This window comes from Gossypium hirsutum, chromosome A10 (assembly GCF_007990345.1).
Source record: "Gossypium hirsutum isolate 1008001.06 chromosome A10, Gossypium_hirsutum_v2.1, whole genome shotgun sequence".
NCBI lineage: Eukaryota > Viridiplantae > Streptophyta > Magnoliopsida > Malvales > Malvaceae > Gossypium > Gossypium hirsutum.
In genome coordinates this window covers 13,946,563-13,971,651 of record NC_053433.1, presented here as the reverse complement: position 1 = coordinate 13,971,651, position 25,089 = coordinate 13,946,563, and the positions used below count along the sequence as shown (strand labels likewise).

At 37.8% G+C, this 25,089-nt stretch overlaps 1 non-coding gene across 1 annotated transcript; it reads left to right on the top strand.

Moving 5' to 3' along the window:
- Nucleotides 1–10,920: 10,920 nt before the first annotated feature.
- LOC121209121 (small nucleolar RNA R71) lies at nt 10,921–11,027 on the top strand. The gene has a single exon (XR_005904238.1). It is a non-coding gene; the product is annotated as a small nucleolar RNA R71 (small nucleolar RNA).
- The last annotated feature ends 14,062 nt before the right edge of the window (nt 11,028–25,089 follow it).

Below are 25,089 nucleotides of genomic sequence, written 5' to 3'. Positions count from 1 at the left end.
CCCCCACACTTAAGCATTTGCTTGTCCTCAAGCAAAATCCTCAACTCATAATCAAAATAAATCTTTCTCAACTTATAATCTTTATCGAAAATATCTCAAAATAATCTATAGGTAATCATACATTGAGAATTAAACTAAAAGAGCATAAAAGTTTCGAACATTCCAAGTTGAGTATTTAATCATGCAAACATAGGTGTCTCCTCTCATCTAAGTAATTACCTTTGATTCAAAATGTCACAGAGTTTCACATCCTCACTAAAGATTCACTCAAATCACTCGAGGTGTTTAAGGACAATAAATAAAGCACTCAATAGTCAATAATGAAAACTCAGTACCAAAGGCTTGCATGAAAATCAAATATCCACCACTATAAATTCAGATGATACATCAATCAAAAGGTCTTTAGAGGGTTGTAGTGAGGCTTGGTTAGGGGGTGTGGTCACAGGCTGAAAGCAAAAGTTAAAATCGAGATTGAATTGAAAAATTTCTTAACTAGAAAAAAAATTAATATCACTTGCGTACAACGGAGCTTTTTCTCAGAATATGGAATTTAAATACTTAAGCTCAAAAATAAAAGATTACTGCTACTAATATGTATACATTTTTTTAAGAACAAGTTAAATTTAAAAATAGAATAAGACATAGTTAAACAACTATTTCAATTCAAATCTCGACAAAAATAGGGATCCAATTAATTTAGGGGATTTCAACAATAATGGGCTAAGGGTTAATATTAAGGGTAATACAAGAAATGATTTGTTAGGGTCAAGGGGGTTTACTAGGGGTTAATCGTAGAGATAGGCTTTTCATGGCATCAGTGGTTAATCCTAAGTGCCTTAATCATTTTGACATATCAAATCAAATGGTGTGGTCTTGACATGCATAATCAAGCAAGTTCTAGAATAACAGTTCAATACTAACACACTCAAAGCAATAATAAAAGTGAGCATGAAAGAATTAATAGATGCTCAAAAGGCTCAAAAATCTCACAAAAAGTATGAGTTTTTTATGTTTAAAACTTGTGAATTCCAACTGAAAGTAATACCTAAAATTTGGGGAAACAACCTAAGATTTTAAAATGTAATACCCCGAAAATCTTTACAGTAATATATTATCCTTGATATAATAAAATAAGGAAATAAAGTGATAAAAAGGGAAGTTTTGAGTTATGGCAACATTGGGAAGTAAATTATGATATCTTGATTCAGGAAAGGACTAAATTGTAAAAGTCAGAAAAGTTTTGTTGCCTAAGAGTAAATACTCAAGACTTAAGGGGTTAAAGTGTAAATATAAAAGTTGAAGAACCAATAGTGTAAATATTTTAAGGGTAGAATGATCTAGAAACTAAGGAAAATGGATAAATTAGGACCAAATTGAATAAGTGAAGAACTATGAGGGACTAAATTGTAATTTTACCAAATTAAATGATGACTCAAGGATGGAATTCTAAAAGATCATGAAGGGCAAAATGGTCAATTAGTAAGAGAGAGAATTCTAGAATGTAATGATTATGTTGATGATATTTTAAATTAATTAATTAGATAAATATTATTTATTAATATTTTATGAGATATTTAATATTATTTTATTATTATTTATTTAGTATATAAGGAAAGAAAGATGAAGAATTTTCATCATCTTTCCTTTCCATGCAAACCAACGTGAGAAAGAGTAAGAAGAAAATAAGTTTTCTTTCTTAATAATTTAGTCCTTTCACCAAAAATTCATTATTCTCACCTAAAAATTGAAAGACTTTCCATAGCCATCAAGAGAGAAAGATAGCAAGGAGATGATGGGGAGCAAGAATATCAAGTTGGATTCAAGAAATAGAAGCTGGATGAGAGAGAAAAATCAAGTTAAAAATTGAAGTTAATAAGAAAAGGTAAGAACATTAAGATTTCAATATATTTTTAAGTCTAATATTGTTGAAAAAACATGGAATTGATGTTAATGTAGAGTTTTCTTTTATATGGTTCCATGTTTTTGATATATTAGTGAAGGGAAATGAGAGAAAATAATGGGAAATATGGTAGAAAATGGAAATAGGAGTGTTATAAACTTGGTAATCAATATGTTGCACTAAAGTAGTTTTAGACAGTAATAATATGCTAACTTTGAAAAATCACCAAAAATGATAGAAATTGAATTAGAAGCTAAGGGTGATATGGAATTAAATCTTATTGAGTCTATTTTTATATAAAATAAATAGAGAAAGTAAAGTAATTCTTTATTCTGAGATATTTATATTTTTGTGAGACTGGTTCAGAATGATTTCAAGAACCCTTTGTTCTGACTTGGAAAAATCACTAAAAATTATACAAAAATAATTTTGTTACATACTTTATATGGTTAAATTCCTTAATGAGTCTATTTTTATAAGAAACAAATTATAACATCATTTTAATTCTGTTTAAAGAGATAATTAAACTTTAGTGAAGAGTGGTCAGAACTGTCAAATAGCAAAACAGGGGAGACTTTAATAAATAAACTGTACTAATTGGCTAAACCAAAAATTATGAAAATTTTATGATAAGAAGACATGTGAGTCTAGTTTCAGGAAAAATTAACGGATCTTAATTTCGAGTTCTGTATCTTAATATATAAATAATTTAGTGACTATGACGCAAATGGACAGTTTTGAATGTACATATAAGTAAATAGTGAAATTATTGATAATGTTACTTGTTGCATGTTATATAAATTAAGGATGTGGAATGGAGAGGAGGAGAAGGAAAATATGTATGAATATTCATCTAGCATGGCTAATTTGCATGTTTTAGGCTTAGGGACTAAATTGAATAAAAGTAAAAATGTCAGAAATGACTAAATTGCATGAAATAGATTATTTTATTATTTAAATTACAAAATTTAACGAAATTATCAATTCAGTTCAAGATCGGGGGAAAACATGTTTTAGGGATTAAATTGAAAAGTGTTGAAATTAAGAAAAATTTTGATATTTTATAGAATTCATGGACTGTTATCGATATGTATGATAATAATAGCTGGAAATAAGGATTAAATTGCAAGAATTTTATTTTCTTGACCCTAAGGATGAAATCGTCATTAGTTAAAAGTTTAGGGGCAAAATGGTAATTTTTGCCTGGAGCATTAATTAAATGCATTAGAATATGAAATGAATGAAAATGATGATCAAATTTATTTATAAAGATCCGGACGACACAAATACGAGACTTGATCATGGAAAAGAAAATATATCAGAATAATGAAATCATAAACACGAACAATCAATGAGGTAAGTTCGTGTAACTTGAATTATATTCTTAAATGCTTCAGACTGTATGTTATTGATGTGAATATGATTTGAATGTTCATTATATAGAAATTTATGAAACATTGATATATTTGATAAAATGGGAAGAAATCCCGTTTGAATGAAAGGAAAATTCGATGGATCTCTGAAAAGGAATTGACGGTAAAAAGGATCTAGCACCAGATGGGTGATCCTATCTTGATATAGCCCTCCCGAAGAATATGTGTAAAATGGATTTAGCCCGGACGGGTAATCTGAATTAGGATCTGAAATTTAGCCTGGACTGGTAATTCAGATAATTCAGATCCAAGCTCATTAGAGTAATTGTCGTTGCAGGGGATTTAGCCTGGACTGGTAATCCCGACAATACTCTATGAGTTTATATTACAGGGGATTTAGCCTGGACTGGTAATCCCACTATAAGAATGAGGTTCGCGGGAGTGTGCTCTCTGATAGAAAATGTGTAAGACCATGGTTGAAAGATACCATGGCAACCTGATATGAAATGTGTAAGACCATGGTTGAAAGATACCAAGGCAACCTGATATGAAACGTGTAAGACCATGGTTGAAAGATACCATGGCAACCTGATATGAAACGTGTAAGACCATGGTTGAAAGATAACGGGGAAATGAATAAGACCATGGTTGAATGATACCATGGCAACATGACAGAAAATGAGTAAGACCATAGTTGAAAGACACTATGGCATCATGTCGAAGATAAATAAGATCGTGGAAGAGAAACGCCAAGATATCTGTTGAACAACTAATATTCAGGTAATATAACAAATGGTTAAATGAATTGGTTATACAAAATGGTAATGTGAAATGTTTACAGGAATTGGTCATATGGAAATAAATGTACAAAATAGTTGCATGAAATAATTTATAAGATAGATAAATGAAATAAGTATAGGCACATGGAATTTAAATTATGTTAAGTTTAATACAAACCATTACCGAAATAAATATACCTAAGATATAAGGAAATGATGGTGCATGAAATGTTGATATAATGAAATGAATGATATATGTTATTAAAGAAACGGTAAGAGAATGATATGTATCATGACATGTACATCTGAGATTATCTTTTATATGTTAACATAAGGAAAATATGTAAGTTAAGACGAGTATTAAATTCAAATATGACATATTGAGAAAATAAGAATTTAACTTATCATGCTTGATTCTCTAATGTCTTAAAGTTTAAACAATCAATGCATAAATGCCTATATTTTAATTTAAGATATAACAATCAAAATCATAAATCAATTAAAACTTATCCTAAATATGATATAAGAGCTTTTCAAGAGAACAAGATAGTCATTCAGGGATTTTTCTGATAGGGAAATGAAGTAAATACCCCCCCACACTTAAGATGTACATTGCCCTTAATGTACAAAGATAGATATAAGAATATAGAAAGAAGATAGGGAGAGAAGTGAAACTTCTTGTATGATGAATTCCTTCAACTGGAGTTTTAGAGAGTAATCGGTGCGAGAGTGGAGGAGGATACTCCGGTGGTGGTAGAGGTTCATTAGTTCATATTAGTTCATAAGTCCTGTGCCAAAAGAATATTATATCTAGTAGTAGCTATGGTCGTGGTCGATCAGGACATGGTAGTCGTGGAGAACCATTCTCGATGGAGTTTTTAGTTCCTATGCGATAATGAGCTTAGAAGCTTTATATAACTGTGATAAAATAAGGAACTTTTTAGGGGATATTAGGAAGAATAATTACTCATAAAGAAATAATCGAAATTGATGATTAAAAAAAATTCTAAAGTCTAATAAAAATTAAAAAGTAGTTTTAATAAAAATTAAAAACATAAAATAATAAATAAATGTTTTTAAACATCTTCATCGCTGGATGCTTCGTGAGGTGGGACTGGCAATGAGATGTAGAGGTGCTGACAAATCTGCTGTAGAGTAGCATCAATGTTATCAAATCGTTAAAAACACTATTGCTCGAATCGAGTGAGGCACTCAGAGATGTCAACATATGAAGCCGCCGTATAAACTGGACGAGAGGGTGGTGGTGGCTGAGACGGTGGGCCTTCGTGCTATGGCGAGACATCATCAGGAATGTCCTCGTAGGCCTCCTCCTCGATAGATTGGGCGAGACAATATTGAGGAGGATAGGTTCCTCGGCACTTTTCGATCATCCTCATGCTAAGCATGCTCGAGATGCCTTGTGGAGACATCTGGCCAATGAGGGTTAAGGATGATTCTTGGCCTGCGGTGTTGAGGAACCCGAAGTGTTAAGCCAATCGAGTAACATAGGGGCCAATGGAGATGACCCCTTCCTATGCCGCTCTGGCTAGTGCTGAATCGCGAGGGCGATAAAATAGGCAAGGTCGATGATGTGCTCGTGCGACATACACCATAAAAAGTAGGCGACGTCGGTGCTCTCTCGCCTTCTTGTAATTGTGTGAGCCAAAATGGCGTGTAGGTACCTCAAAAATGGAGGGAGAGCTGATGCCTTAGAGCGGCTAGGATTGTAGGTGGCCCCACCTGGTACTAGTGCGTCCTAGCACCATGAAGGAGAACGATGGATGTGGCGGTTGAGAGCATGTAAGTCATTCTCCTCCTTGAATTCCTCCGTATATAAACCAACGCCGTACCTGAGAGAGGGATCCAGAATCTGAGGAAGCGGCTGGAAGGAAAGCAACTGGGCTAGACTGCTGATCTTCTGGAGTAATCTTCCCCTGGGAAACATAGTGTAATCGCCGCCGAGAATAAACATGCTGTGCCGGGTGACTGGAATCCTCTGAGGTCAGCTGAACAGACTGACAATCGGCAGAAGATGCTGGGCAAGGCTGCTGGCCTGAAGAGTGAGGCTGATCCGTAACATCAACTGCAGAAGAATGAGGTTCGAGTTGATGAACAGGAGAAGGCCGAAATACATCCCCATCACCATTCTCCCCCGGGTCTTATTAATTAGGTTAAGGAAAATATGAGGCGACCTCATTAAAGAGAACATTCAAGAATACATCGAGTCTCTTGGATTTCACGTCATAGCATCTATACCCGGACTAAGCATATCCAAGAAAGACACAAGTAGTTTCCTTGGGAACAATTTTTCTCTTAACTGCGCAGGAATATTAACAAAACACGTGCATCCAAACACTCGCAAATGCCTATAGGATGGTGCTGCCCCAGTAAGAAGTTCGTGAGGTGCCGCTGCAGCTTATTCCCCCTCTCTTCCCCCCCAAAAAAAAGGAGAGAGATGTCCCGTCCCTTCTTTATGCGCATCCATATACATAGCCAGACACAAAGGTGTACAATCCGGCCAAAATCGGCGGTTTTTTAAGTTCATTCACTGATAGCTCTTTTTTGGGAAGGATCGAAGATCGGATATATCGGCTCTATTTTCCTATCGGACCTGTGAAAGTACTTGCCTAACTGTGAGAACTCGTTAGCCCTTATCAATTATTGTACGCCAATACTTGATAAAGAACTCCCGAAATTTTGAGTTCCACGTCTGCCTTTCACCGGTGTGGGATCAAGCCCTTCTACTAGCCCCCAAGAGCTATATCGGTGGCACTCGGGATCTACGATTTTTTGATTCCAGGTTAGTGGCCAATAGCGCCCTAGTTGATGGCATTCCTCTCTGCGGCTGGCACTCGAAGAACCACGGGGCACTCCATACAGAGCAAGCAAGTCTTAGGGATGGATGAGATGCCCGCGCAAGGACCTCAATTCTCATTAGGAGGTCGAACCAAGGACCTATAGAAGTCGGGGCTACCCTGTCCCCATGGGCAACGCAACAGTGTCCTGAGGGAGGAGTTTAGAGGCCTTATAGTAGCACGGACTTCTTTTTCTTTCTAGGTCATGCGAAGGGGGCCAGTCCAAGATCGTACTGTTCCTCTACAAAGACAACAGACGCTCTCAACGGCTAGGCGTCACTCTCTTTCTGAGTTATTCCAGCTTCTTCATTCTTTCGTGCCGCGGTGAAAAATAAAAAAGAGGGCCGTCTCAGCGGAAGGAGAAGGACCTGCAACGGCAGAGACTACTGACCCTCTTTTTTTCTTAGCCATCTGTTATGAGTCCGGGAAGCCTGGAATCAAAAATTGGAGGGATCCCTCAAAATAGAGAAGGGTGGGCCGCCCTTCCTCCTGCTAATTCGGCCCTCCGCGTGGTTATATTCGTACATGTTCCGACTCGCCGGTCATTACGCTGAGCTTGCAGACTAATCCGCCTAGGCGAAATTGGACCTTACCGAGATCATCGTAGTTCATCATCACGGTCTGAAGATGAAATGTAGAGCATAATTCCATCGTAAGCTCGAGATACGTTAGCTTGATGATCCCAAAGAAAAGCTCCCAAGGGTCAGTGGCTAGGATGGCCCGAATCACTTCAGCCAACTGAACTTGTTCTACCGCAGCCCAGTCGATGCAGTGGCCTGCAATTAAAGGTCGGGCCTAGAGTATTTGGAATAGTTCTTCTTGGGGTCCGATGGGGAACATCAAGAAAGGGTGACGAACTTCCGCGGTAGGACCCGAGGAAGATGACGCTCCCTTCCTTTTCTTTGAAGCAAGGACAATGGCCTTTTTACCACGTGAAGATGACATGGTACCTACAAATAGAATCATCAAGTCATCTTGATGAGTGGTCAAAGTAAAACGAAGACAAATTTTAAATAAAAACGATAATTTCAGCCACAACTACTAAAACTAACTAAAACAATAAGTTCAATGGCATACTTTTGTGACACTAGCATGGTGATATGAGTAAAAATGGTCAGGAATTTAATGGAAATATAAAGAGCATAAATTTAGCACATGGCATGAGTTATAATGGTAAATAATAAGAAACAATTGAAAACTATGAATATTGATTTAGAATAGGTGAGTAAGGCATGAGAGTTTCATAAAAAATATGTCATGAGGAATGAATGATAACTAATCTTAAAAGAAATGAAACTTGAATGATAGCACAGTGTGAGATACATGAAGATTATATCATTAAAAATGCATGGAGTTAAAGGTAAAAGAGTGGACAAACGCTAAAAAAATGGAAGATTAAGCGTCAAGAATGAAGTTGGAAGCGGCGCACGGGCGTGGCGAGGAGGGCGTGTGGACTTGCAGCGGCTAGGGTTAGGGTTTTTGGGTGAAGAAGAAAATGAATAGTGCAGCCTATTTATAGATTTTGGGGCACACGGCTAGGAAACACGCCCGTGTTCCCCAATTTTAGCCCGTGTGATTCGCGAATTTTGAGTTTGGACACGTCTGACATTTAGTACATGCCCGTGTTTCTTGGGCATGTGGGTACACACGGTCGTGTCGCACGACCATGTCTGGCGTTGTTTGCTTCTTCCACGCCTGTGTATATAGACCCACGCCCGTGTGAATCTAACAGGTTCGACCACGGGTGCTAGACACGGGTGTGTTGCACGCCCATGCTATTTTAACAGGTTCATCCACGGTTCTTCCACACGGGCGTGTCACATGCCCGTGTTGTTTTGGCAAGTTCGACAATGGCCATGTCACACGGCAGTGGCATTTTATCGCAGTCCGTGTTTGGGAAAATCGTTGCCCTGTTTTCACACGGCCCTAAGCACGCCAGTGTGCTTCGCCGTGTCTCTGTGGAAAACCTGTATTCAAGAGCTCCGTTAGTAAGTTAGGTGTTGAAGACTAAATTTTAAAGAAGTTAATAAAGTTAGTGCTCGGGTTGCCTCCCGAAAAGCGCTTATTTATAGTCTAAGCTCGACTTACCTCTCCATTTCATGGTTGTTCGTGAAGTTTACACTCCTCATTCCTGCTATCACTCTTATCAAAATAAGGTTTCAGACTGGTGTTGTCTACCTTAAAAGTGCCGAACTTGGGATGACTTACCTCGACTGTACCGAATGGAAAAATGCCAAGTACCGTAAGAGGGATTTCTTCATTCTGTGTGGTAGTGACAATGTGAGGATCTGCGACATCTAATAAGACTTTATCTCCAACGTTAAGTTGATGTGGGAAAGTGTTGAGCTTGTTCTGGCGTAGTTCTGGTTTATCATGCATTCTTGGTTTATGCGTTTGCCATTCATCTAGCTCCTTGATTTGTAGCATTTGTTCTTCATGAATAGGTCCTCTACCATTGTTTGAGAATGACTCATGTACTTCCTTCAGACTCATTTCCTGCAAAATAAGTTGCACAATATTGTCAATTTTAGTACAATGGGTTAAACAATCACCTTCAATTTCTGATGTGTTGCCAGAATTACGAGCTTGAAGGGTGATTGTTTCGTCTCCCACCCGGAGTGTGAGTTCACTGTGCCAACATCAATGATCATTTTAGCAGTTGCTATCCTCTTCGATGTCTAGAACAATGAAGTCCACGGGAAATATAAATTCATCGATTTTAACTAGCACATCTTCAATAATACCCCTAGGAAATCTTATAGTTTTATCTGCTAATTGATGCTCATCCTAGTCTATTTGGGTTTCCTAAGACCTAATTGTTTAAATATTTTGTAGGGCCTAACGTTAATACTAGCCCCTAAGTCAACTAATGCATTATTAACATCTAAACTACCGATTAAGTAAGAAATTGTAAAACTCCCTGGATCTTTTAATTTGTTCGGTAGCTTATTTTGTAGAATAGCCGAGCAAGCTGCATTTAACTCCACATGCGACGCCTCGTCCAACTTCTACTTATTTGATAAAAGCTCCTTTAAAAATTTCATTGCATTTGGCATCTGTGATAGAGCTTCAATAAACTGTAAGTTAATGTGTAATTTTTTTAAGAGTTTAAGGAATTTACCAAATTGTTCATCTGAGCGGTCTTTCCTTGTCGCGTTGGGGTATGGCACATGAGGTTTATATTCGACATTCACTGATTTGTTTTTGTTATGACCTACCTCACATTGGCCTCTGCTTAGTTTCTTGCCTCGGTTATGGCTCAGGCTCAACGAATCCTTCTTCATCTTGAACATTAATCGCGTTGAGTTGTTCCCTTGGGTTGGGTTCAGTATTACTTAGCAAGCTACCTTGTGGTCGTTCAGAGATTAGTTTGGAAAGCTGGCCTATATGAGTTTCGAGCCCTTGGATCAACACTTGTTGATTTTTAAGTGCTGTCTCGGTGTTCTGGAAATGAGTTTCTGACACCGATATAAACTTTGAGAGCATCTCTTCAAGGTTCGGCTTCTTTTCCTGTTGGTAGGGTGGTTGTTGGTAGCCTGGAGGATGTTATGGTCTTTGACTTCCCTGACCGCCCCATGAGAAATTTGGGTGGTTCCTCCAACTTGCATTGTAAGTGTTACTATATGGATTGTTTTGAGATTGAGAATTATTACCCATGCACTTTAACTGCTTGTTATCCATGTTGTGGCCATAAGGTTGGTATTCCGAATTGCTTGATCCAACTCCACTTGCTTCGCACTGCATTACTGCGTGAACCTGTGAAGAACTAAGAAAACCGTTCTACCTGATTAAAGAGTATGGTGATCGAATCAACGTTATAAACACCAGCTGTTTTCGTTGGTTTTATCCTCATGACTTGCCACTGATAGTTATTCAGTGACATCTCCTCTATTAACTCATAAGCATTTTCAGGTGTTTTATTATTGATGGTTCCGCCAGCAGCTGCGTCAAACATTTGTCGATTCGAAGGATTCAGACCATTATGGAACGTTTGAACCTGAAGCCAAAGTGGTAACCCATGGTGAGGGCACCTTCTCAGTAAATCATTGTATCTCTCCCATGCATCTTAAAGAGTTTCTAAATCCATCTACAGAAACGAAGAGATATCATTACGTAATTTGGCCGTTTTAGTCGGCGGGAAATATTTTAATAGAAATTTTTTGGTCATTTGTTCCCAAGTAGTGATTGACCCTCGTGGTAATGAGTTCAACCACTGTTTAGCTTTGTTTCTCAATGAAAAAGGGAATAACCGAAGATGAATGACATCATCAGAAACACCATTAACTTTAAATGTATCGCATATTCTAAAAAGTTTGCTAAGTGAGCGTTGGGATCCTCATCCTGCAAACCACCAAACTGAACAAATTGATGTATCATTTGAATACTGTTAGGTTTTAGTTCAAAAGTATTTGCAGCTACAGCAGGTCTAACTATGCTTGATTCAGTTCCTGTTAAAGAAGGTTTAGCATAATCATACATAGTGTGTGGAGCAGGATTTTGATTAACCGCAATTACAAGAGGTAGCTGATTGTCTTGGTTTTCAGCCAACTCTTCGATTGGGGGTTGAGTATCGTCCTCTTACTCGTTCTCTGTGTATCTTAAGCTTCGCCTTATTTCTCTTTGGTTTCTGTGAACTGTGCAATCGATTTCTTCGTCAAAAAGTAGTGGTCCTGACGAGTTTCTTCTAGTCATAAACTATAAAAACCTACCAAGAGAAAGAAAAAATAAATTAATAAATAATAAAAAATTAAATTAAATTGCAAGAAAATAAATGGCTAAAGTAATAAAAATTAAGCGTTCCTAATATCTTAATTCCCCGGCAACAACGCCAAAAACTTGATCGCGTGATTTTGTGTGATAAGTTTAAAATATTTAAAATTAATCGTTCTTGAAACTAACTATTATCGCGATGCAGGCAAGTGTACCTATCGAACAATAGTATATTTTTATCAAGACCGAATTGTCGAATCCAAAGGAACTAAAAGTACTAGTAATGACTGTCTTTTTATTATCTAGCCTAAGAATAAGGGGGTTTTGTTTTAACTAACTAATTAACTAATCTAAGAATTCATTGGAATTGGGGGATTACTTTTGAAAAATGATTAAATTAAGACAATACTTAAGGAAAAATCCACCTAGACTGTACTTGTTATTTTGGCTCCGAATCGGACGATTTATTCATTTAACTTGTTCCGTATAGATCCTTAACTTATGTTATTATCCTTATTATAGAATAATAACGTCTAATCCCTAGATTGAATAATTGAGACTTTTCTCTAATTAACACCATCGGGTTGCATTAACTCGATCTATGGATCCCCTTATTAGGTTTCACCCTAATCTGGCAAAATCTTGTCACCCTATGTCTAGGCCCGCAATCAACTCCACTTAATTATGACAAATGTACTCTTAGACAAGGTCTATTCCTCCTCTGAATAAGAACTTATCTTGAATCAGTATCCTAGGATATCAAAACAAGAATTAAAAACACATAATTAAGAACAAGTTAAATATTTATCATACAATTCAGAAAATAATAACAAGATTCGTCTTAGGTTTCATTCCCCTTAGGTATTTAGGGGATTTAGTTCATAACTAAAAAGGAAAACATCTCAGAAGAATAATGAATACAAAACATAAAGAAACCCAAAACTCCTAAAGGGAAATTGGGGGGAGATCTTCAGTCTTGATGGTGACTCCGACTTCTGAGATGGATCAATCGGCTTCCTTCGAGTAATTCCTTCCTCCCTCTCCGTGCCCTCCTCTTTTACTCTTCCTTTAGGGCGTATTTATAGGCTTTAGAATGCCTAAAAACCTTCAAAATTAGCCTTTTCTGAATTGGACTCAACTTGGGCTCAGCAGGGACACGCCCGTGTGAATCGTACTTCGAATCTGCCAAATTAACACGGACCCATGTGAGGAAGTCCAGGCCGTGTAGATTTCATACTTTGGCCCATTTTCTCTATTTTTGGCCCGTTTCTTGTTCCTTTCACTCTCCTATGCTCTCCTAAGTATAAAACATGAAATTAAAACATTAGGAGCATCGAATTCATCAATTCTAAGGGAAAATCATCCATAAAATGCGTTAAGCATGGGGTAAAAATATGTATATATTACGGTTTATCAGGAACTAAGATATTAGGAACATTCGATTTTTATTACTTTAGCCATTTTACCTTATTTTCAATTTAAATTTTTATTTTCTTTTCTAATTTTTCTTTTTTTTTATTCTCTCCTCGTAGGTTTTTATAGTGTATGACTAGAAGAAACCCATCGGGACCATTACTGTTTGATAGTGAGATCCATCACATAGTTCATAGAAACTGAAGAGAAATAAAAAAAAGCTTGTAACACCCCGTACCCGAGACCGTTGCCGGAGTCGAACACGAGGTATTTACGGACTTGTTTCATTAACTTACACAGTTTATTTTTTTTCCAGACAAGCTGGCTAACTGCATCACAGTCACTTTAAAAATGATATCTCGAGTTCCGAAGCTCGAAAACTGATTCCATAAATTTTCCCTAAAACTAGACTCATATATACATCTAAAACTTTTTTCTAGAATTTTTAATCGGGCCAATTAGTACAGTTTATTAGTTAAAGTCTCCCCTGTTTTAGGGTTCGACTACTCTGACCTTCATGCATTACGACTTATATATCTCCCTGTACAGGGCTTCAATACTTATGCTGTTTGTTTCTAAGGAAACTAGACTCAAAAAGGAATCTAGACATATATGGCATGACTTCTAATTATCTCGGGTTAATTTATAGTGAATCTCCAAAGTCAGATCAGGGGATCCAGAAATTGCTCTGGCCCTGTTCCACGAAAACTTAAATATCTCTTAAAATACGACTCATATGATCGTTTCGTTTCTTCCATATGAAAGTAGATTCATCAAGGTTCGATTACATAATTTATTCACTATTTAATTGCATTCCTACTATTTTTAGTGATTTTTCAAATTTACATCACTGCTGCTGTCAGCATCTGCCTTTAAGGTAGACTTTACCTATTTCATAGTTTCCATGATTCAACTAGCCCTTTAGCATATATAGCACAAAATATGATCATGATTAACCATTGCAATGGCCAATCATTGCCAAGAATATCCACACCTCTCAATAACCATATACATACAAAATGATTATAACACTATGCTCAAAATATATAAGCCATTTTCGCATGGCTATCCAAATATATACAACACCAAAGTACTTGACTAATAACACAAGGGCAGTCCTATACATGCCATTAGAAGAGTTCAACTAAAAGAGTACCACAAGGGCTTTGATAGTGTGGACGACTTCGACTTTGACAATCCCGAGTCCAATAGCTGACGAACCAAAATCTATAAAACAGAGAATCAAAGAAACGGAATAAGCATTTAATGCTTAGTAAGTTTTGAGCAATGAAATTAGGCACAATTGAAGTATAGCATTCATATGACTAAACGGATAATTTCATATACACACATTCTCAAAATCATACCTACTTCACATTACCAACCCTTATACTCATACATAAGAGATCAACTTAACCAAAAGCCGGAAGCTCATTAATCGACTGAGCGAATACTATTTAAAAGGAATCAACTAATCCAATGCATATACGAAACATACCTCATCGTGGGATTTTACAAGCATATTAATTGAAATTATTACAGCAAGATCGCTCATTCCCAAACCAAGTACCTTCGGGATTTAACCGGATATAGCTACTCGCTCAAATGCCTTCGGGACTTAGCCCGGATATAGTAGTTCGCACAAATGCCTTCGGGACTTAGCCCGGATATAGTAACTCGCACAAATGCCTTCGGGACTTAGCCCAGAATTAGTAACTCGCACAAATGCCTTCGGGACTTAGCCCGGAATTAGTCACTAGCACAAATGCCTTCGGGACTTAGCCCGGAATTAGTCACTAGCACAAATGCCTTCGGGACATAGCCCCGTTATCATCCGAATATTCATGCACATATCAGTAAATCATGACACATCTTTATTTCATTTTCATAACTAGAATTCAAACACAAGTCAACTATTAAGCATTCCCATTTTTGGCTCAATAGCCACATACAAACAACATGATTTGGTTTGCTTTATGACATGATCTCTATGCACATACGGCTACCCATCATACGTATAGACTAATTAACTCAACATATAATTCAAGTAGAATCATTATATCACCGTATATTTCTTATGATTATACGTCATGACTTAATCAAATCGTAAACTAAGTTTCATTACTCGAAAACTTACCTCGGATGTTCTCGAACGATTTCGACGGCTATTCGATCACTTTTTCCTTCCCTTTATCGGATTTAGTTCCCATTTGCTCTTGAGCTTAATTTAACAATAAATTGATTTAATCATTTGAACATCAAAAAGAGAAACTCAAGGTACTTAACCCATATATACATTAGACATTAGAGTCACATATATATGAAATCATGAATCAACTCAACATATTAGCCCACGCTCTCTTTTAGCCGATTATCTAAGCCATGATAAAAGCATCAATATGCTTGCCTCTAACCGAATACATGCAACACCAATCTACCTCATGTGGCCGAATATGCATGTCTATGTTGAGGCCGATTATATGCTTAATACTTCCTACAAATATGGTTACTTGTATTGACTACATACCATTTTGTTTCAAGTTCAAAACTCGGCTAATACACATATATACACTAGTAATCAAATACTAACATTTGCACTTCACCTTACTACCAATTCTCATCTACTTCCTACCATGGCCGAATGCATCAAGACACCATACCATTTCAATTTTGGTCATGGGTTAAACAAAGAACTTAATGTCTAACTCAGAAATGCTAAAAAGAAAATCCAAGAGTCATCAATCACCGTCACATGTATCATTACAAAGCTTCACACTTAGCATGCAAATGACATCAACACAAGTCCACCTTAGCCGAAGCTTAACTCATCTTCATGCCTCATCACCACAACATCAAACACCAACCAAGAAGACAACACCCATGGTTGAATATCATCTCCATCTCATAGCAAAGATTTAAACCATGGGCTAGGTAGAACTTAAGCTAACAACTAAAAATATGCATGAATCTCATGGAACAACATCAACATACCTTAGTCTAGTGAACCACCATAGCCGATTTTCTCCAAGCTCTTTCCCTTCCTTTTCTTTCTTCTATTCGGCCAAGTTGAACAACATGAGAACTTCTTCTTCTTTTTTTCTTCATCATTTTCCTTTTCATTATTTGATTACCATGCTCCTTATTTTATCATTCCTCCCATGAAACACTAACATGGCATGTTTATAATACCTTTTTACCCATAGCATGGCCGGCCACCATCCCAAGTTTTGGGTATTTTGACATGCAAGGACAACATTTTCTAGCATGCATCAATAGGCCACTTTAACATTTGCCTAGCACATTTCTAAATTTTCTCACACAAGTCCTATTTAGCAAAATTCACTTACAATTAACAAAATTCAAACATGAAATTTTCACACATGGCTATATACATATAAGAAGCATCAAATATAATGGTTAATTATTTTTATGACTCGGTCTTGTGGTCCCGAAACCACTTTCTGACTAGGGCCAATTTAGGGCTGTCACAACTCTCCCCCACTTAAGAAATTTTCGTCCCCCAAAATCTTACCGGTAAATAGGTTTGGGTATCGTTCTTTCATAGAGTTCTCGGTCTCCCAAGTAGCTTCTTCCATCCCGTGTTTGAGCCATAACACTTTTACTAAAGGAACCTTTTTGTTTCGTAACTCTTTCACTTGACGAGCCAGGATACGAATCGGTTCTTCTTCATAACTCATATCGGGTTGAATTTCAACCTCTGATGGATTAATTATGTGCAATGGATCAGATCTATAACGTTGAAGCATCGAAACATGAAAGACGTCGTGAATCTTTTCAAGTTCAGGGGGCAAAATCAATCTATACGCAACTGGACCGACTCGTTCGGATATTTCATATGGCCCGATGAACCTCGGACTCAATTTGCCCTTACGTCCAAATCTGAGTATCTTTTTCCAAGGTGAAACTTTAAGAAACACTTTATCTCCCACCTGATACTCAATGTCCTTTTGTTTCAAATCCGCGTACGAATTCTGACGATCTGATGCTGCATTCAGACTTTCACGAATTAATTTTACTTTCTGCTTAGCATCTTTAATCAAATCAACTCCGAAAATTTTACTTTCACCGAGCTCGGTCCAAAACAATGGTGTACGGCATTTTCGACCGTGCAAAGCCTCGTAAGGCGCCATCTTAATGCTTGACTGAAAACTATTATTGTAAGCAAACTCAATCAAAGGTAGATACCGTTCCCATGAACCACTAAACTCAAGGATGCAACATCTCAACATATCCTCGAGTATCTGAATTATCCGCTCGGATTGACCATCGGTTTGGGGATGAAAAGCGGTGCTAAAATGCAACTTGGTACCCAAAGCTTCTTGCAATTTCTTCCAAAATCGCGAGGTGAATCTCGGATCTCTATTCGACACAATAGAAATGGGTACCCCGTGTAATCTCACAATCTGAGAAACATACAATTCAGCTAGTTTATCCAGTGAATAATCCGTACGTACGGGAATAAAATGAGCCGACTTAGTCAGTCTATCAACAACAACCCAAATCGCATCTTTCTTACTTGTCGACAATGGCAACCCAGACAGAAATCCATCGTGACTCGATCCCATTTCCATTCAGGTATCATGATCGACTGGAGTAAACCCGTAGGCACTTGATGTTCCGCTTTCACTTGTTGGCATATTAAACATTTCGAAACAAAATCGGAAATGTCTCGTCTCATACCATGCCACCAAAACTGACGTCTCAGATCGTTGTACATTTTCGTGCTCCCCGGGTGAATTGACATTCGGCTACTATGAGCTTCGTTCAGAATCATCGAAATAAGTTCTGAATTTCTTGGAACACACAAACAATTTCTGAACCTCAAAAAATCGTCGTCATCAATTTGAAACTCTGATTCCCTATCCGAAACACATTCAGCCCGTTTTGCAACCAATTCATCATCGACTTTCTGAGCTTCACGAATTTGATGAATCAACAATGGTCTAGCCTTTAATTCTGCTACTAACACATTGTCGAATAGAACAGAAAAGTGTACATTCATCGCTCGTAAAGCAAACAATGATTTACGACTCAAAGCATCCGTAACCACATTAGCCTTTCCCGGGTGATAGTCAATGACAAGCTCATAATCTTTTAACAACTCAAGCCAACGTCTTTGTCGCAGATTCAAGTCCATTTGAGTCATCAAATATTTGAGACTTTTGTGATCCGAATATACATGGCACTTCTCACCAAATAAGTAATGTCGCCATATTTTCAAAGCGAATACGATGGCAGCCAGTTCGAGACATGGGTTGGATAATTTTTTCTCATGTGGCTTCAGTTGCCTCGACGCATAAGCTACAACTCGACCTTCTTGCATCAATACACAACCCAACCCAAGTAAGGATGCATCACTGTAAATGACAAACTCCTTGCCTGATTCGAGCTGCACTAGTACTGGAGCTTCCGTCAAATGAGTTTTCAATTGATCGAAACTTTTCTGACACTTTTCTGTCCATTCAAACTTAACTTCTTTCTGAAGTAGTTTTGTCATTGGTGTGGCTATCATCGAGAAACCTTTTACAAACCGTCGGTAGTAACCGGCAAGTCCTAAAAAGCTCCGAACCTCAGTAGTATTTCTCGGAGGCTTCTAGTTAAGTATGGCTGAAATTTTGCTTGGATCAACTCGAATACCCGATGCGGATACCACATGACCCAAGAAGCTCACCTCTCTTAACCAGAACTCACACTTACTGAACTTAGCATATAACTGCTTATCTCGTAAAATCTGCAACACTAATCTCAGGTGCTCAGCATGCTCGGTTTCATCTCTTGAGTAGACCAAGATGTCATCAATAAACACAACTACAAACCGGTCCAGATACTGTCTAAAGACCCGATTCATCAGATCCATAAATACCGCAGGGGCATTAGTGAGCCCAAACGGCATCACTAAGAACTCGTAGTGACCGTATCTCGTTCTGAAAGCTGTTTTGGGTATATCTGAATCTCGAATTTGCAACTGATAATAACCCGATCTCAAATCTATCTTTGAAAACACTGAGGCTCCCTTTAGTTGATCAAACAAATCGTCAATGCGCGGTATCGGATATTTATTCTTTATTGTCACCTTATTCAGCTAACGATAGTCGATGCACAACCTCATGGTTCCGTCCTTCTTTTTCACAAACAATACTGGTGCACCCCAAGGTGAGAAACTTGGTCGAGCGAAACCTCTATCCGTCAACTCTTGCAACTGAGCTTTCAATTCCTTTAATTCTGTTGGTGCCATACGATACGGAGCTATCGAAATCGATGTAGTCCTTGGTACAAGCTCAATACCAAACTCTACCTCCCGAACAGGTGGTAAACCCTGTAATTCTTCGGGAAAAACATCCAGATATTCACAAACCACCGGCACAGATTCAGACTTCTTTTCTAACTCTTTGTCATCAAGTACATACGCAAGGAATGCTTCGCACCCCTTTCTTACATATTTCTGAGCCAACATCGATGATATTACAGCTGGCGACCCATTCAAGTCAGTAGACTCAACTCGAATCATCTCATTATTTGCACACCTCAAATCGATAGTTTTTCTTTTGCAATTTACAACTGCATCGTGAACGGTTAGCCAATCCATACCGAGGATAACATCAAATTCATCAAACGGTAAAAGCATTAAATTGGCCGGAAAGCAGGAACCTCTGATTTCTAAGGGACATTTCTTACACACTTTGTCGACAAGCACATAACGACCCAAGGGATTTGACACCCGAATTACGAACTCAGTAGACTCAACAGGTAAAGTCTTACTGGTTGCTAAGGTTTCACATATATAAGAATGAGTAGAACCAGGGTCAATCAAACCAATCACATTAGTATCAAAGAGAGTGAAAGTACCGGTAATAACATCAGGCGAAGAAGCATCCTCGCGTGCACGTATAGCATAAGCTTTAGCAGGAGCACGAGCCTCAGATCTGGTTGTAGCATCTCTAGATCCTCTCTGACCGCCACTACCATTGCCCGTGTTTCTAGACGGTCTACCCCGAGCAGTAGTAGCACCTGGTTTCCCACTCTGATTTACATTTTGTTCAGACAGTCTCGGGCAATCCTTGATAAAATGGTCAGCTGATCCGCATTTATAACAGGAGCGGTCATGGAATCTACAACTCCCCGAATGCCATTTACCACAATACTGGCACTCCGTTCTGTCTCGACGATCGTTTCCAACACTGGCGACCGAAGTGACTCGTGTACTCACAGGGGGTCGGTCACGATCTCGTCTAGAAAAACCTGAAGTGTCTCTAGACCGGCCTAAGTCATCTCTAAATTTCTTCGATGACTGTTGGAAGGGCTTTCCCGAAGATCTCTTACGAAACTCCTTTGCTCCCATATCAGCTTTCCTTTTCTCCTTACTGAGCTCCTCGGCTTTGCAAGCTCGCTCGACAAGTACCACAAATTCTCGGATTTCTAAAATGCCAACATACAGCTTTATATCATCATTCAGACCATCTTTGAAACGTTTACACATCACAGCTTCTGAAGAAATGCATTCTCGTGCGTACCGGCTAAGCTTCACAAATTTTCGTTCATAGTGGGTAACCGACATGGAACCTTGTTTAAGTTTAAGAAATTCCTTCCGTTTTTGGTCAATGAATCTCTGACTGATATACTTCTTTTGAAACTCGGTTTGGAAAAACTCCCAAGTTACTTGCTCTCTGGGCACAACAGAAATCAACGTATTCCACCATAGTAGGCAGAATCACGTAGCAAGGAGATAGTACACTTTAAGCATTCATCGGGTGTGCAAGATAGTTCATCAAGTACCCGAATAGTGTTGTCCAACCAAAATTCAGCTTGCTCGGCGTCGTCGCTGTCCGTAGCTTTAAATTCAGTAGCCCCGTGTTTTCGAATTCTGTCAACTGGGGCCTTATTTGACCTTATTTGGTCAGTGACCGGAGGCATTGCAGGTGCAGGGGTTGTATTAGTCGGGAATGGGGGTTGTGGAACAGCCGTATTAGTTCGAATGTATTGGTTGAACCAATCATTCATCACGCTATAAAAAGCTTATCTAGCTTCATCGTTCGGATTACTAGCAATAGGTTGAGAGTCCGCCGACGCTGTCCCTTGCGTGGGAGCAGGCGCTACACTCTCAAGATCATCAGCCACCGCTCGGTTGGGATTGGGATCCATTACTATAAATAAACACATTTTCAATTGTCAGAAATCACCACACTATCAAATAATCGCAAATGGCATGTATAGCTAGACCCAAACGTATTACGGTAGTCCAAGAATCGACTAAACTGTAGCTCTGATACCAATAAAATTGTAACACCCCGTACCCGAGACCGTTGCCGGAGTCGAACACGAGGTATTTACGGACTTGTTTCATTAACTTACACAGTTTATTTTTTTTCCAGACAAGCTGGCTAACTGCATCACAGTCACTTTAAAAATCATATCTCGAGTTCCGAAGCTTGAAAACTGATTCCGTAAATTTTCCCTGACACTAGACTCATATATACATCTACAAATTTTTTATAGAATTTTTAATCGGGCCAATTAGTACATTTTATTAGTTAAAGTCTCCCCTATTTTAGGGTTTGACTGCTCTGACCTTCATGCATTACGACTTATATATCTCCCTGTACAGGGCTTCAATACTTATGCCGTTTGTTTCTAAGGAAAATAGACTCAAAAAGGAATCTATACATATATGGCATTACTTCTAATTATCTCTGGTTAATTTATAGTGAATTTCCAAAGTCAGATCAGGGGATCCAGAAATTGCTCTGGCCCTGTTCCACGAAAACTTAAATATCTCTTAAAATACGACTCATATGATCATTTCGTTTCTTCCATATGAAAGTATATTCATCAAGGTTCGATTACATAATTTATTCACTATTTAATTCCATTTCTACTATTTCTAGTGATTTTTCAATTTTACATCACTGCTGCTGTCAGCATCTTCCTTTAAGGTAGACTTTACCTATTTCATAGTTTCCATGATTCAACTAGCCCTTTAGCATATATAGCACAAAATATGATCATGATTAACCATTCCAATGGAAAATCCTTTCCAAGCATATCCACACCTCTCAATAACCATATACATACAAAATGATTATAACACTATGCTCAAAATATATAAGCCATTTTCGCATGGCTATCCAAATATATACAACACCAAAGTACTTGACTAATAACACAAGGGCAGTCCTATACATGCCATTAGCAGAGTTCAACTAAAAGAGTACCACAAGGGCTTTGATAGTGTGGACGACTTCGACTTTGACAATCCCGAGTCCGATAGCTGACGAACCAAAATCTATAAAATAGAGAATCAAAGAAACGGAATAAGCATTTAATGCTTAGTAAGTTTTGAGCAATGAAATTAGGCACAATTGAAGTATAGCATTCATATGACTAAACGGATAATTTCATATACACACATTCTCAAAATCATACCTACTTCACATTACCAACCCTTATACTCATACATAAGAGATCAACTTAACCAAAAGCCGGAAGCTCATTAATCGACTGAGCGAATACTATTTAAAAGGAATCAACTAATCCAATGTATATACGAAACATACCTCATCGTGGGATTTTACGAGCATATTAATTGAAATTATTACAGCAAGATCGCTCATTCCCAAACCAAGTACCTTCGGGATTTAACCGGATATAGCTACTCGCTCAAATGCCTTCGGGACTTAGCCCAGATATAGTAGTTCGCACAAATGCCTTCGGGACTTAGCCCGGATATAGTAACTCGCACAAATGCCTTCGGGACTTAGCCCGGAATTAGTAACTCGCACAAATTCCTTCGGGACTTAGCCCGGAATTAGTCACTAGCACAAATGCCTTTGGGACTTAGCCCGGAATTAGTCACTAGCACAAATGCCTTCGGGACATAGCCCCGTTATCATCCGAATATTCATACACATATCAGTAAATCATGACACATCTTTATTTCATTTTCATAACTAGAATTCAAACACAAGTCAACTATTAAGCATTCCCATTTTCGGCTCAATAGCCACATACAAACAACATGATTTGGTTTGCTTTATGACATGATCTCTATGCACATACGGCTACCCATCATACGTATAGACTAATTAACTCAACATATAATTCAAGTAGAATCATTATATCACCGTATATTTGTTATGATTATACGTCATGACTTAATCAAATCGTAAACTAAGTTTCATTACTCAAAAACTTACCTCGGATGTTGTCGAACGATTTCGACGGCTATTCGATCACTATTTCCTTCCCTTTATCGGATTTAGTTCCCCTTTGCTCTTGAGCTTAATTTAACAATAAATTGATTTAATCATTTAAACATCAAAAAGAGAAACTCAAGGTACTTAACCCATATATACATTAGACATTAGAGTCACATATATATGAAATCATGAATCAACTCAACATATTAGCCCACACTCTCTTTTAGCTGATTATCTAAGCCAAGATAAAAGCATCAATATGCTTGCCTCTAACCGAATACATGCAACAACAATCTACCTCATGTGGCCGAATATGCATGTCTATGTTGAGGCCGATTATATGCTTAATACTTCCTACAAATATGGTTACTTGTATTGACTACATACCATTTTGTTTCAAGTTCAAAACTCGGCTAATACACATATATACACTAGTAATCAAATACTAACATTTGCACTTCACCTTACTACCAATTCTCATCTACTTCCTACCATGGCCGAATGCATCAAGACACCATACCATTTCAATTTTGGTCATGGGTTAAACAAAGAACTTAATGTCTAACTGAAAAATGCTAAAAAGAAAATCCAAGAGTCTTCAATCACCGTCACATGTATCATTACAAAGCTTCACACTTAGCATGCAAATGACATCAACACAAGTCCACCTTAGCCGAAACTTATCTCATCTTCATGCCTCATCACCACAACATCAAACACCAACCAAGAAGACAACATCCATGGCCGAATATCATCTCCATCTCATAGCAAAGATTTAAACCATGGGCTAGGTAGAACTCAAGCTAAAAACTAAAAATATGCATGAATCTCATGGAACAACATCAACATACCTTAGTCTAGTGAACCACCATAGCCGATTTTGTCCAAGCTCTTTCCCTTCTTTTTCTTTCTTCTATTCGGCCAAGTTGAACAACATGAGAACTTTTTCTTTTTTTTCTTCATCATTTTCCTTTTCATTATTTTATTACCATGCTCCTTATTTTATCATTCCTCCCATGAAACACTAACATAGCATGTTTATAATACCTTTTTACCCATAGCATGGCCGGCCACCATCCCAAGTTTTGGGTATTTTGACATGCAAGGACAACATTTTCTAGCATGCATCAATAGGCCACTTTAACATTTGCCTAGCACATTTCTAAATTTTCTCACACAAGTCCTATTTAGCAAAATTCACTTACAATTAACAAAATTCAAACATGAAATTTTCACACATGCCTATATACATATAATAAGCATCAAATATAATGGTTAATTATTTTTATGACTCGGTCTTGTGGTCCCGAAACCACTTTCTAACTAGGGTCAATTTAGGGCTGTCACAAAGCTTAAGATACACAAAGGAAGAGCAAGAGGACAATACTTCAACCACAACCGAGGAGATGGTTGAAAACTAGGAAAATCCGCTACCTCCTGCGATTGCGGCTGATCCAGTAAATCAGAATCCTGCTCCACGCACTATGTATGATTATGCTAAACCTACTTTAATAGGAACTGAGACAAGTATAGTTAGGCCTGCTGTTGCTGCAAATAATTTTGAACTGAAACATAACACAATTCACATGATACAGCAATTTGTTCAGTTTGATGATTTGCAAGACGAGGACCTAAATGCTCACTTGGCAAATTTTCTAGAGTTTTGCGATACATTTAAAATAAATGGCATTTCTAATAATGCTATTCACCTTCTGTTATTCCCTTTTTCATTGAGGAACAAAGCTAAACAGTGGTTTAACTCGTTACCACGAGGGTCAATCACTACTTGGGAACAAATGACCGAAAATTTTTTATTAAAATACTTTTCGCCGGCTAAAACAGCTA